Raw genomic sequence first — 13,176 nt, 5'->3', positions numbered from 1 at the left:
GACATAAGCAAAGGCTACTTTGGCTCCTCCTGGGTCTGCTGAGTTTGTTATAGAGATGTTCAACCACTCACAGCCCAGAATCTGACTCAGTGCTCAACGCCTGGTAAAGCTGAGCATTAGGCGCTTCGTTTGGCTTAAGTCTGTCCCTTTTAGTGCCCATGTTACAGCTGCCAGAGATCCGAGTGCCAAGCACTGTCTGCTAGAAGAGCAAACAGGGCTCTGCATTCCCAGCTCTCCCTGTATTGTACTGCAGAGGAAACGTTCAGCAGTCACAACAAAGATATTATTACTTTAAAAGTTAATAGGTAGGAGAACTCAAGTACAATATTTCTGATTTAGCTAAAACGAAACCCGTGAGAGCTTTATACATCTTTTAGACTGCCATCCAAAGAGACCTAGGCAGGCTGAGCAGTGGGCCCTCATGAGGTTCAACAAAGGCAAGTGCAAAGTCTGCACCCGGGTCATGGCAACTCCTGCTGCCAATACAAGCAGGGGGACTAAAGGATGGAGCATGGCCCTGGTGAAAAGCACTTGGGGGTGCTGGTGGGTGGCAGCTGGACAGGAGCCAGCAGTGCACACTCACAGCCCAGAGAGCCCATCGTACCCCGGGCAGCATCCAAAGAGGGCAGGAAGCTGATCCTGCCTCTCTACTCTGCACTGTGACACCTCATCTGGAGTTCTGTGTCCAGATGGGGAGTCCTCAGCACAGGAGAGATACGGACCTATTGAATTCCATCCAGAGGAGGGCCATGAAAATGACCCAAGGAATGGAGCACCTCCCTGTGAGGACAGGCTGAGAGCTGAGGCTGTGCAGGTGGAGAAGAGAAGGCTGTGGGGAGAGCTGAGAGCAGCCTGTCGGTAGCCAAAGGGGCTGTAAGAAAGAGGGGGACAGACTCTTCAGCTGGGTCTGTTGTGACAGGAAAAGGGGAAATGGTTTCAAGCTAAATGAGGAGAGATATATGCTGGATATAAGGAAGAAGTGTTGTACAGCCGTAAGGGTGTGAGGCAGTGGCACAGCTGCCCAGAGAGGTGGTGGTGCTGCATCCCTGCAGACAGCCAAGGTCAGGCTGGAGGGGCTCTGAGCACTGATGGAGCTGTGGTGTCCCTGCTCAGCACAGGGAGTTGGGATGGATGGCCCTTAAGGGTCCCTTCTGACTCGTGTAAATCTATGATGGCATGACAAAGTAGCTTACACAAGCTCTGAATAGTATTTACAACTATGCACCTCATTTTGGTTTCTTATTTGGAGGATGGATGAACTCTGACACAAGATTTTTCTGGACAGCAGAAAGCTCAGCACCCATTGGAGAGGAGCTTGTCAACTTGCTGCAAGAGAATAGCTGTGGGACCCAGGCCTGTTAGGAGCTGAAAGGTATTTATAAAAATCATGTCCTCCTCTGTCACTTCAGAGGCCACTCGATGCTCTTTCCCAACTTGTTCCACCCATTTAACAGTTCAGGGTGTGACTCTGCACTGGGAAGGCCAAGAGCCTCAGCAATTGTGAGACTGTCACCTTCTCTGTCCTTGTGTCTGTCCTTGTTTTTGGCCTCCCATCCTTCCTCTTTCCCCCTCCCCCCTTCCTCAAAGCATCCCTTGATTTCTAACACTGCACAGGATTTGCTCCAGTGCACAGCATGATCTAATTTGCACTTCATTGCTCTGCACACCTCATCATTTGCACACCCAAACAGCAGCCTCTGCCCCTCCACCCGTTTCCTATTTCTTCCTTCTCCTCCACCCCCCGCTGCACCTTCTCAGCAGAACTCCACTCCAGGAAGCTGCAGCGAGGAGGCTCACATTACCAGGACTTCATTGCTTTTACAAAATTTACTAGCTTGCTGTGAAGCCTCATAAATAATTCAAGATAGACAACCTTTGTCAGGTAAATGAACGTGTCTTTTGTAATCCATCACTCTTCTATCAGCGATAGCATACGCACTGTAGGCACTGTTGATACCGCTTCAAATATTCCCTACGTGTCAGTGTGGGACAGGGCAGCACCCAGGGAACCCAAAGTCTGCTACTGGATCCAGTAGATCCATTACAGATACCTGCTGGGGCAAGAGTAGCTCATGCTGTCCTTGGGAAAGGCAGCTCCACTGCCACTCTTATGGAGCAGTGACACACAGACCTGCGGCAGGAGGCTCGTAAGAGCAAAGACTGACACAAGCTAGGGCTAAAAAGCACACTGCATCCCATCTTTCTCAGAACACACTGTTGGTGCTACTGAACAGAGCAAGCACTTGGCTCACACAGCATGGAAACCCAACTTCAGCTTTGGCAGCTGCACCCGCAGCTTTACCAGCATCAGAGCTATTCCTCCAAATGGTGCATGCCCCCATTCACCCCCACCTGACAGCTACCTGCAATTAGCTCCTCCAGAGCACCCAGCCCCAAGCAGCAGCACTGGGATGAGGCCTGGCCCTGTGGAAGGGGCACTGCAATGCAGTCACTCTGCACCAGCGGCCCAACTGTAGGCAAGAACAACAGCTACACACAAATGGTGGATGGACATGGAGCCACAGAGTGTGCAGCCTGTCCAGTCAGGTCACAACAGCCCTCTCCCTACAGCCTTCCACCTGCCTTGAGCTGATCTGCCAGAGCAGCCTAATCCCTTGCATCCATCAGTGCATGATGCTCTTCTTCATGGCTGATGAATTAATTCTTCGCTCTGGATAATTTTATTTTTTTCCTGGAATTTATGACCTACAGATAATGGCTAAGACTGAAAGATTTGTAGGACCACTGTCAAAGCTGCACTGAGAATCCAGCATGCGTTTTCTGCAACCTCAATTCATGCAGACTGAAGAAAGCCACTCCAACATCTCGTGGATCCAGTGCAACAATAAGGGGTTGTACACCCCTCTCCCTCTGCAACGCAGCAACAGCAGACCTGGAGATGAAGGCCAGATCACAGGAATGACATCCAAGTCCTACCAACACCAGCAGAGAGGAAAAAGGATTCTGCACACATTCTGCTTTCAAGTGGCTCCTGAGGAAGTAAATATGGAAGCATTCAGAAAGTGCCCTTTTTTCCTGAATATTTCACTCAAGTATTCTGCTTGGTAATGACTTTCCCTTTTATTTCATCCCACTTGAATGTCTCATTGCTGGAAAAGAAACAATGTGTAAATCCTACAGTTTGTGCACATGTACAATGTTACTGTGCACAGATGTCCCAGCACTTAAACCCTCCAGAGCCTTTCCAATGGCTTTTGAAGCCAAACACCAGGTCTGCTCAAGGATAAATTCAGGTTTCCATTCAGGGCCTCCAGAATCACAGTGGGTTTGTACTGCATGCCTATCAAGCACCAAGCACTGGCTGTACAGATGAAGCAGGTCCCCTACACCTACCTGAGAGTTATTGCTACAAGGGATTGAGGATAAAAGTGGAAAGAAAAGGAATGAGGAAGATATGGGAGAACCTTGAGAACCACAGAAATAAGTTGCTAGGCCTTGGTAGCTGTTTATCCCAAAATATGCTTAATAACTGAGCCAGGCTGGTGACAGCATGTGCAAGCCTGACATGCTGTGCTTTATCTGCCCACTCCTCCTCAAGGAAGCTGTCCCGGTTTCCTTCCCTACTTCCAGACACAGGTTCATAACAGCTTTCCCAGTATGAGAGCTGAGTAGGAAGCATCCAGAACTCCAAGGGAGAAAACACCTATAATGGCAAAGAAATACTGCAAATGACTGCTGTCCCTACTGCTGTCCAGGCTTCCCCACACACCCAAAGAGCAGTGCCAGTGCTGCAGAGCAGGGCCACTGCTGCCTGTGCCTGCAGCAACACAAGCTCTCCTCGCCCTCCCAGAGGGAGCAATGCAACGTCAAGCACTGGGGCACGACTGCCCTCCCAGCGGGCTGGCTGCTCAGCCATGTGCAACAGAAGACAAGCAGGACCATCGTCATGCTTCCTCCCTGCTCTTTTCCCAACAAGGTCCTTTCCCAGGCATCAAAACCACAAATGGAAGAGATTTTCTGACTGCACAGCAGGCAAGCGGCAGAACAAGAGAAGGGAATCCCGCTACACAGTATCCTGCAAACCCTCAAACATCCAATCCTAATAGAGTTATTTATTTCAAGCCCTGCTAGCCCAGATGTGCCAACACTACCAGCATCGTTAACCTCATTTAGGACGAAATGACACGAGCACAAATCAAAGCCTGCTGAAAGGAAGCAATTAATTAGGTGGAGGCAACCTCAAGCCCACCCTCCAGTGGTGATGGGCACCCCATCAGCCCCATGGCTCTCAGCAGGAGCTTCGTGCATGTGGCACAACAAACACCTCAAGGCCCGGTGCAGATTGTGACGCCGTGCTGGAGGGGCAGTACGGACCGGCTCAGGTCCCCGGGCCTCTCCCTGCAGGCATCTCTGCCCGTGCCTCGCCAGCAGGCACGCAGCTCCCTGCACACCTGCTTCCTCGCAGGAAGCAAACGGCTCGCCACCTCAGCAGATGGCAATTTCCCTTCCAGCCCAAACGACACAGCCCTGCTGCAAAGCAAGGAGGGGGCTGCTCCCTCCTCAGACAGCCACGTCCCCCAGCGCTCCTAACGGGAGGAGATGGCACTGCAGCGCAGGGCTGACCCGGTGACCAGGCTTCGGCCACCCACTGCCACATCTCCCAGCAATTCACACAGCTCCGTGCTGCCACAGCGATCCCTCCCTGCAGTATTGAACAGAAGAATTAGCAGCAGCCAACAGCTTCCTTTCCGACAGCTGCTAATCCCGCTGGCTGCACAGACACACACTTGTACACGAGTGCCCTGAGAGGAGCCCAGTCAGCCAGCAGGCATCACCTAACATACCCACCCCGATGGGTTCGTTCCAATCTGGGATTTTGCTCTTTAAATCTCAATGAGCAATTCCCCTTTGCACAACTGGCTGAGCCGAGCCTTCCGTAGCTCTGCGTAAGATGATTAAAGCCATGCGACCCAGGAGGAGAAAGATAATGTGCAGCACCATTTATCAGGGACAGAACCAAGCATCAACACACAGAAACCACTAATGACAATTAATAAAATTGTGGTAAAGGAAAAAGAAAAATTAATCTCTGTTTTCTTCTTCTCCCCTTCGCTCCCAGCAAAATGCCCTCATCGCTCCTCCTGCTCCAGGCAGCACAGGACAGCTCTGTGCTGCTGAACACTGCGAGCCCGACAGCCCAACGTGACTTTGGCGATTTGCAGAGAAACCCCCCACAAACAAGGTTTCTCATCAAGGCTCTGTATCATTTGTTCTTGTTGCAAGGGCGCGTTGTCCGAAGGAGGAGAAAAGCTAGTGGCTAGGGGAGCTCAGCAGGCTGCTCCAGCAGCACGGCCCAGCTGCTAACCGACACACCTTTCAGAAACGATTCCCATTATATCCAACACCTTCAGAAAGCAGAAGGGCACAGACAGGGAGCCACTCAGAGGGAACAGTTGACGGAGGCATTATCTGAGCGTTGGTGCCAGCTGCCATCGCACTTCTCATTCCCATCAAATACATCTCTCCTTAGAGACAAGCTCAGAGGCCCTGGGGCACAGTGCAACATTCCAGCCTGCACGCGACAGGCATTGCCTACTGCCCAGCAACTGCATCATCATCAGATCTCCATCCATGACTCTTCTTTTCTCCAAGCTCACCAAGCAGGTCACAAGGAGAACGACACAAGTATGGAGGCAGCAGGTCAGGCTGAGGTCTCGCATCCTTTCCATGCCTCCTCTTGCACACCAGTGCTGCTCCCCACCGAGGCACGCACACAGCCTGCGGCCTTTTCAGGACCATGCCTTCAGCTATGAACAGCACATCGCTGCCAGCAGTGTGCTGCTTCACATGTATTGCCTCTGTTAGTGCAGGTCAGGCCTGTTTGGTAATGCCACTGCAAGCAGGAGAGCACAGAGCTAACAGCATGTGGCCCGTAAACCCCAACAAGTGAACTGGAATAAAGCTGCTTTGGTCAAAAAGCTGGCACAGTTTATTGGGACATCATAGGTAGTGACCGGGCTGGGTGAGGGGGGAGGCTGGTGCATTATCCACAAATTACACATCTCCTAAGGATGTCTGCGCCAGCACAAGAACCTTCTCTATGAAAAAGAAAAAACTTTCTGCAGTTATGAGGAAAGCACAACTCCACTTGCCCAGAGAGGATTTACGGCACAAAACAGAAGAAAAAGCAACAGCTGACACACAACCCCTGGACAAGCAGCCGAAATACTGAAAGCACCCCACAAACTTCAGCAGTGCTTCACACATCCGTAACTCCCGGGACTCAGATAGGGATTCTCCCAGCAGAAGGAGCAGCACGCAGAGGCACAGGATGGGGCCACCAGGCCCCGGTACTCAGCGAGCGTGGCACGTTCCCTTCCTGCTTCTCCCCCTGTAGGTAGACGTTTCTCAGGGTTTTATTCAGAAGGATTTCTGCACGTACGTGGTGGCAAGGCACGGGATCCCGCCAGCTCTCAAAGGTCAGAGAGATTTAGAAACGCGGATGCGAGACCCAAAAGAATTCAGGAGGGACGTGTCTGAACGGGAGCTGTTCCTGATGAAATAAGGAGCGCAAACAGCCGTGCCTCCATCGAAGCAGATATTAGCAGGGTAAGCTGCAGCTCTCCCGAATAAACAACACCGTTCCTCCTGCCGATAAGCCTTCTTTTCAGAAGGCCTGAATGCACGCCTGGAAAAACGCACTCAGAGATCAAAGACGCTCATCTGAAAGGCTTTCAAAAATACTTTGTATGACATATGTATATATATTCCTATTCTTAAGCAAATCAGAAATGGCAGAGGATTGTGGCACGGAGCAGTGCCTATGCACCGGGGCAGCGCAAAGTTAAGGGCAGTGCTGCTATTATTAACTCCGTGTCATTGAAATTTTCCCCCACCTCCAGAATCACCGCCTGTAAGGACACGGTGGCAGCCTCTACTTTGAATCGTCGGGATGTATTCACCCTCCCCCCTCCACACACACAATTTTTGTGTCAACAAGCAGCATTTCATAACGGAGACGACGGGCTCTTAAAATACATCTCGGCTAAGATCCCGCCTGCCCGTGCGCAGGGCTCCGATGGTACCGAGCCCAGTGCCGCCCGGCACGGCCCCCAGCGGCTCCCTGCCCCCAGCCCACCTCCCTACTCACAGCCCGCGGCCCCGCCGCCAGGTGAGGGGGCAGACGCGAGGCCGTCCATCCGCGACCGGCCGGCCGACTAGAGGAAGGGGCGGAAGGGAAGGGGGGGAACGCACGGCGCTGCGCGCTCGGGACTACGACGCGAAAGCCGTCGCCCCCGGCGGGGGATGCGGCGGCCGCCCGGGGAAGTTTGCGCTCCGCGGCAACTTCGGGACCGCCGTTCGCCCCCGCCCGCGGCGGCGCCCCCCGCCCGCCCGAGGAGCGGCTCCGCCCGCGGCCCCCGCGCAGGCCCTGCAGCACCGGGCGGGGGTCCCGGGCCGGCGGCGGCACTTACGTGTGCTGCTGGGGGAAGCTGTAGCCGTGCGCGGCGGGGGCGGCGAGTAGCAGCAGCAGGGCCAGGTGGCCGCAGAGCGCCGGGGCGACGGGCGCAGCGCTGCCGGTCGGAGCCGCCATCGCCATGTTTCCATTAAAAGCGCGGCAGGGAAGGGGCAGAGGCGGCCCCGCGGGGCGGCTCCCCCCGCCGCCACCACCACCCGTGCGACGAACGCGGCGGTTCTGGGCAGGGGCGGGGGGGAAGGGAGGGGGGAGAAGGAAAAAAGGCACCGACCGGCGGCCGCTCGCCCCGCTGCCTCCCGGCGGCGGCCAGCACTGAGCGCCCGCGCCCCGCTACTTTCCCTCAAATAGGCGGGCGGCGGGCGGCCCGGCCCGGCCCCGCTCCGCCCCGCCGCCGCCTCCCCGCCCCGCTCCGGCCCCTCTCCCCGCCGCCCCGCCGCGCATGCGCCGCTCCCCGCGGGCCCCCTCCGCTCGGGGGTCGGCCGGGCGTGCGGGGTCCCGGCTCGGCGCCTCCGGGGGGTTCGGCTCGGCGCTCCCCGGGGGCTGTCGGTGTGTGGTTGCGGTTAGCAGGCCGCTGCCGACGAGCGAGAGGCGTCGGAGTGGCCCGAAGGCACGCCGGCTGTTGGGAGGCTGTTTTGGGGTGGGCGCGCTGTAACGTCAGCCCTAGGCTCGCCGCTCGGCTCCGTGCGACCGGGCACGAGGTTAGGGACGCCGGTCCCGGCCCGGGCCGGCTAACTCGAGGCCAGCACCGCTGTGCCCTGTAGCTTCCGAAAAGGTGCGTTGGCCCGTTGGCTCTTGAGCAGGAGCCGACCCGAAGGCTCCGTGGCCCCGCGCCAGCAGCAGCGCTTCCAGCTGCAGCAGCTGCGAGCCACCCCTCTTGGCTAGGGATGGCGGATCTCCGCGAGGAGCTCCATCTCCGAAGCGCTGCTGCGGGCTTTGGTTCTGCTGGTGGAATTGCCTCCGTCCCTCGTTTGTGGTGGGACAAAAACACGTTTTGGACCGATGGCATCCTGGGAGCACTGAGTGCTGCTGAAGCTCATGTGGTCCCGTCCAGCTGCACTATGGATTTCATGCAGAGAGAAGCACCAATATAAAAATGGGACAGGGAGGATCTGGTGTGCTGACTGCAGCCTGAGCTGGTTCACAGAGCCAATTCCTTTTTAATGAGGTAGAGAAACTGTCGTTTTCCCAAGTCACATTGGAAGTTGTCGGTAGAACCCATGCTTGAATCCAGAAAATTGAAGTCTCAGAACCACCAGACACTGACCTGATGTGCTCAGTGCAGAGACAGATACGTGCAGTAACTTAACGCTTCAATAAAATATTAGCAAATATTTTATATATTAGCAAATACATTTGTATGTATTTCCTCCCCAGCTTCAGCACCATGTGCAAGCACTGGCAGTTTTCTGCACCCTCTCCAGGACACGGTCTGGTTTCTTATCCTGCTTTTCTCCTGCACCAACCACGTGGAGTTTAAAGCAGGCTCACGTGGGTCGTTACAACTGCAACCTCAGTTACTGTCATACGAAGTGCCTGATTTACAGCCCCCAAATCTGTTTCAGCTGTGGCAAGCGGATCATCTCTAGTGCATACATGGGAAACAGAGCAACACGATGAGAAACAGTTTGTCCATTGCTGACAGGGCTGGCAGCAGTGAGTAAACACACTTCAAAGTCTGGAATCGGGCTTTCCAAACTCTTGGAAGATAAATCCTGCTGTCCTCCATGCCAGTGTTTTCTTTGTGTGAGTTGGAATCTGCCCCAGAGTTAAACGTATCTCAAGGTGTGGGCCCACAGGTTGTGGGTTTCAGCTTCCTTTTCCAACAGCAAACACGCCCAAAGTCTTTATGACATGGGATTTTTTGCACAGTGCAATCTGCTCCTTTGTCCTGCTGGAAAAGCTCAGGGACACAATTGCATATTGCAGTGGCTATCAGCTGCCTTTCCAAATGCCTGCTGCTCGGCACTTGGCTGCTCTATGGCTGCAAATGCATTGCATGCGTGCACAGCACCGGCTCTGGATGCTGCAGCCTGTTGTGCTGTAGTGTGCGTGTGCACAGCAGCTCTCTCACCGCTGCAGTAATCCGACACACTCACAGCTGCGTGGGTGATTTATTCTTTGGGACGTGGCTCTCCGAAATCCTTACAATTGTTTTGTTTTAATCCACATATCGGTATCCTTCAGAGCAAGGTTTGACCTTGGAGTCTTGCAGTAGCAATAGAGCTCTAGATGTCGAGTATTTACTTCCAAACGTTGCTGCTTGGGTTTGTTAACACAAAGTGTTGCCTGAAATGTCTCTTATTATTTTTTTTTTTTAAACAAAAATAGTCCCACACTGCTGAGATGGATGTTTGGTTTTATTTTTGTTGCAGTTGTTATTTCAAGTGCTTTTTACCACATTGTACTTGTTGCTGTGATCTCTGCAGTCCATATGAGGCCAGGCTGGTTCATAGCAAGCTGCTTGGAAATAGTTCTGAATGTGAGGGGCAAATTGGAGGAGGCAGCTAGGACTCGTGGCAGGATAAGGTGTTGATCTGCCCCTTCCTGTGCACCCAAGAGAAGAACACCTGAGACCTCCATAGAACCCAGCACTTTATAAAGTCCTTATGCCAACAGCCTTCAAAATCAAGGCTGCGCTGAAATGGAGGGAGCAAATCATGGAGTTCTCTTTCCTGCAGGTAGGACAGAAGTACTGCTTTACCCTTCACATCGTTTGCAGCTCACATTGCAGGGCTGTGGGCTCTGAAGCACTGTCCAACCTGCAGCATCCTCCAAAGCACCACTGCAACGCACCCACCAGGGCCAGTGCTGCCACAAGGAGATCACTCACCCCTGGAGCAGCTCTTAATATGTCAGTGCAGGCTCTCAGAGCAAGTGTGAATCAGCCTGAGGTTGCAATGAAAGCACTGTAATCCATACAAGATCCTGAGAAATTCAGTGTGATACCTGGATACTGGCAGAGCTGTGGAAAGGCAGGCAGCACCACTGCCATTCTCCCACGTCTTTCAGTGGAGAAACCATGTAGGAGGAGGCTGTCTAAGTTGTTCTTACGGCTGATTTATTTGCAAATGCAGGTGAACGCTTGAGAAGGTGTGAGTTTAACTCTACCCTGACTGATGTTTTAATGTGAGGCAAAATGTGAGCATTTGGAGTCAGTAACTGCTGCATGGACACATTAGTACGGCTGTTTGTGAGGGTGGATAGTGATAGGACAGGGGGGAATGGCCTTATACTGAGACAGGGAAGGTTTAGGTTGGATATTAGGAGGAAGTTTTTCACCCAGAGGGTGGTGAGGTACTGGAACTGGTTGCCCAAGGAGGCTGTGGATGCCCCATCCCTGCAGGCATTCGAGGCCAGGCTGGATGTGGCTCTGGGCAGCCTGGGCTGCTGGTTGGCGACCTGCACACAGCAGGGGGTTGGAACTGGATGAGCACTGTGCTCCTTTGCAACCCGGGCCATTCTGTGATTTGATGATTCTCTGGGTAAGCCAGGTGTGGAGAAACCCTGGACCTTCCCTGTCTGTGCTTTCATGCAATATCTTGGTGAGAAGGGAGCATCATGCGTGCACACCCCCTGTGCAGACCAAAAGACTCTGAGAGGAATGAGACATCAAGCGAGCCGCTCCCTTTCCCTCTCAGTAAATAAGAATGAAATGATGCTGCTGTATTTCTGATGGGCACCTGCAGGAGAGATGCTGGCATGCCGAGGGTTAGCACCGTTCTGCACAGGATCCTCCCATGAGGGTGGTTCAGCATCCCAGGCTTCAGCTTCAGGTGGTTTGGCACAAGAACCAACCTGGGTGCAGCGAGGGTAATTCGGCAGACAAATGGATCAGCTGAAACCTGAAGCGTTTTTGTGGAATTAATCCAGATCCACGGTTGTATAACTGCTAGCACAGCTCTGCCCATGGCTAAACACATGCCTGCAACAGGAGCAAATGTGTACTCACCTTCCTGGCAAATCAGTCGCTGAGTGAGGGGTTGGAAAATGCTGGTTGACATACCATTAAAGGGAGACAAATAAAGGGAATGGGTAATTAGGAGTGAGCAGTAGCTAATAGCAAATATGCATCCTGACTTTAGAGGTTTCACAGAATCACAGAATCACAGAATTGTAGGGGTTGGAAGGGACCTCCAGAGATCATCGAGTCCAACCCCCCTGCCAAAGCAGGTTCCCTACAGTAGGTTGCACAGGTCGGCATCCAGGCAGGTCTTGAACGTCTCCAGAGAAGGAGACTCCACCACCTCCCTGGGCAGCCTGTTCCAGTGCTCCGTCACCCTCACTGTAAAGAAGTTCTTGCGCATGTTTGTGCGGAACTTCCTATGCTGCAGTTTCCAGCCGTTTCCCCTTGTCCTGTCTCCACTCACCACTGAAAAGAGTCCGGCCTCGCCATTCTGCCCCCCACACCTTAGATATTTATAGACCTGGATCAGGTCCCCTCTCAGTCTCCTTTTCTCAAGGCTGAACAGACCCAGTTCACTCAGCCTTTCTTCATAGGGGAGATGCTCCAGGCCCTTCACCATCTTTGTGGCCCTCCGCTGGACTCTTTCCAAGAGATCCCTGTCTTTTTTGTACTGGGGAGCCCAGAACTGGACGCAGTACTCCAGATGAGGTCTTACCAGGGCAGAGTAGAGGGGGAGGATCACCTCCTTTGACCTGCTGGCCACGCTCTTTTTAATGCACCCCAGTAAGCCATTGGCCTTTTTGGCCACAAGGGCACACTGCTGGCTCATGGCCAACCTGTCATCCACCAGGACACCCAGGTCCCTTTCCGCAGAGCTCCCCTCCAGCAGCTCATCCCCCAACCTGTACTGGTGCATGGAATTATTCCTCCCCAGATGCAAGACTCTACACTTGCTTTTGTTAAACCTCATCCGGTTTTTTTCTGCCCAGCTCTCCAGCCTATACAGGTCTTGCTGAATGACAGCCTTCAGGCATGTCAGCCAATCCTCCCAACTTCGTATCATCAGCAAACTTGCTGAGGGTGGCCATTATCCCCTCATCAAGGTCATTGATGAAGATGTTGAACAAGACCGGACCCAGCACAGACCCCTGAGGAACACCACTGGTTACAGGCCTCCAACCGGACTCTGCACCACCAACAATGACCCTCTGTGCTCTGCCAGTCAGCCAGTTCTCAACCCACCTCACTGTCCACTCATCTATCCCACACTTCCTCAGCTTTGTTATAAGGATGTCGTGGGGGACAGTATCAAATGCCTTGCTGAAATCGAGGTAGACTACATCCACTGCTCTCCCCCTATCCACCCAGCCAGAGACAACATCATAGAAGGCTACCAGGTTGGTCAAGCACGACCTCCCCCTTGTGAACACGTGCTGACTACTCCTGATAACCTCCTCTTCTTCCAGTTGTCTGGAGATGACATCCAGTACAAGCTGTTCCATCACCTTTCCAGGGACAGAGGTGAGGCTGACTGGCCTATAATTGCCTGGGTCTTCCTTCTTGCCTTTTTTGAAGACCGGGGTGACATTGGCTATCCTGCAGTCTTCAGGCACCTCCCCCGTCTTCCAAGACTTCTCAAAGATGACAGAAAGCGGTTCAGCAATCACCTCTGCCAGCTCCCTCAGCACCCGTGGATGAATCCCATCGGGTCCCATGGATTTGTGAACATTGGTGTTGCCTAGGCGCTCCCGGACCACCTCTTCCCTGACAGAAGGGGGGTCTTCCATTCCCCAGATCCTCTCACTAACCTCCAGGGTCTCAGATTCCCGAGGGGGAG

At 53.6% G+C, this 13,176-nt stretch overlaps 1 protein-coding gene across 4 annotated transcripts in view; it reads right to left on the bottom strand.

Moving 5' to 3' along the window:
* CACNA2D2 (calcium voltage-gated channel auxiliary subunit alpha2delta 2) overlaps positions 1–7,528 on the bottom strand; it is a 129,674-nt gene extending 122,146 nt beyond the window's left edge. For 3 of the 4 annotated variants that reach the window (XM_042885425.1, XM_042885426.1, XM_042885424.1), the window contains exon 1: positions 7,434–7,508. The gene's annotated coding sequence lies outside the window, so the exon portion shown is untranslated. Of the gene's footprint in view, positions 1–7,433 lie in introns of all 4 variants that reach the window. The other variant, XM_042885423.1, reaches the window with a different exon arrangement.
* Between the last annotated feature and the right edge of the window lie 5,648 nt (positions 7,529–13,176).

The sequence above is a fragment of the Lagopus leucura genome, unplaced genomic scaffold (assembly GCF_019238085.1).
Source record: "Lagopus leucura isolate 7727_CA_CO unplaced genomic scaffold, USGS_WTPT01 Super-Scaffold_100050, whole genome shotgun sequence".
In the NCBI taxonomy this organism is placed as follows: Eukaryota; Metazoa; Chordata; class Aves; order Galliformes; family Phasianidae; genus Lagopus; species Lagopus leucura.
The sequence above is the reverse complement of the archived record's forward strand: the minus strand, read 5'-3'. Positions and strand labels throughout refer to the sequence as shown.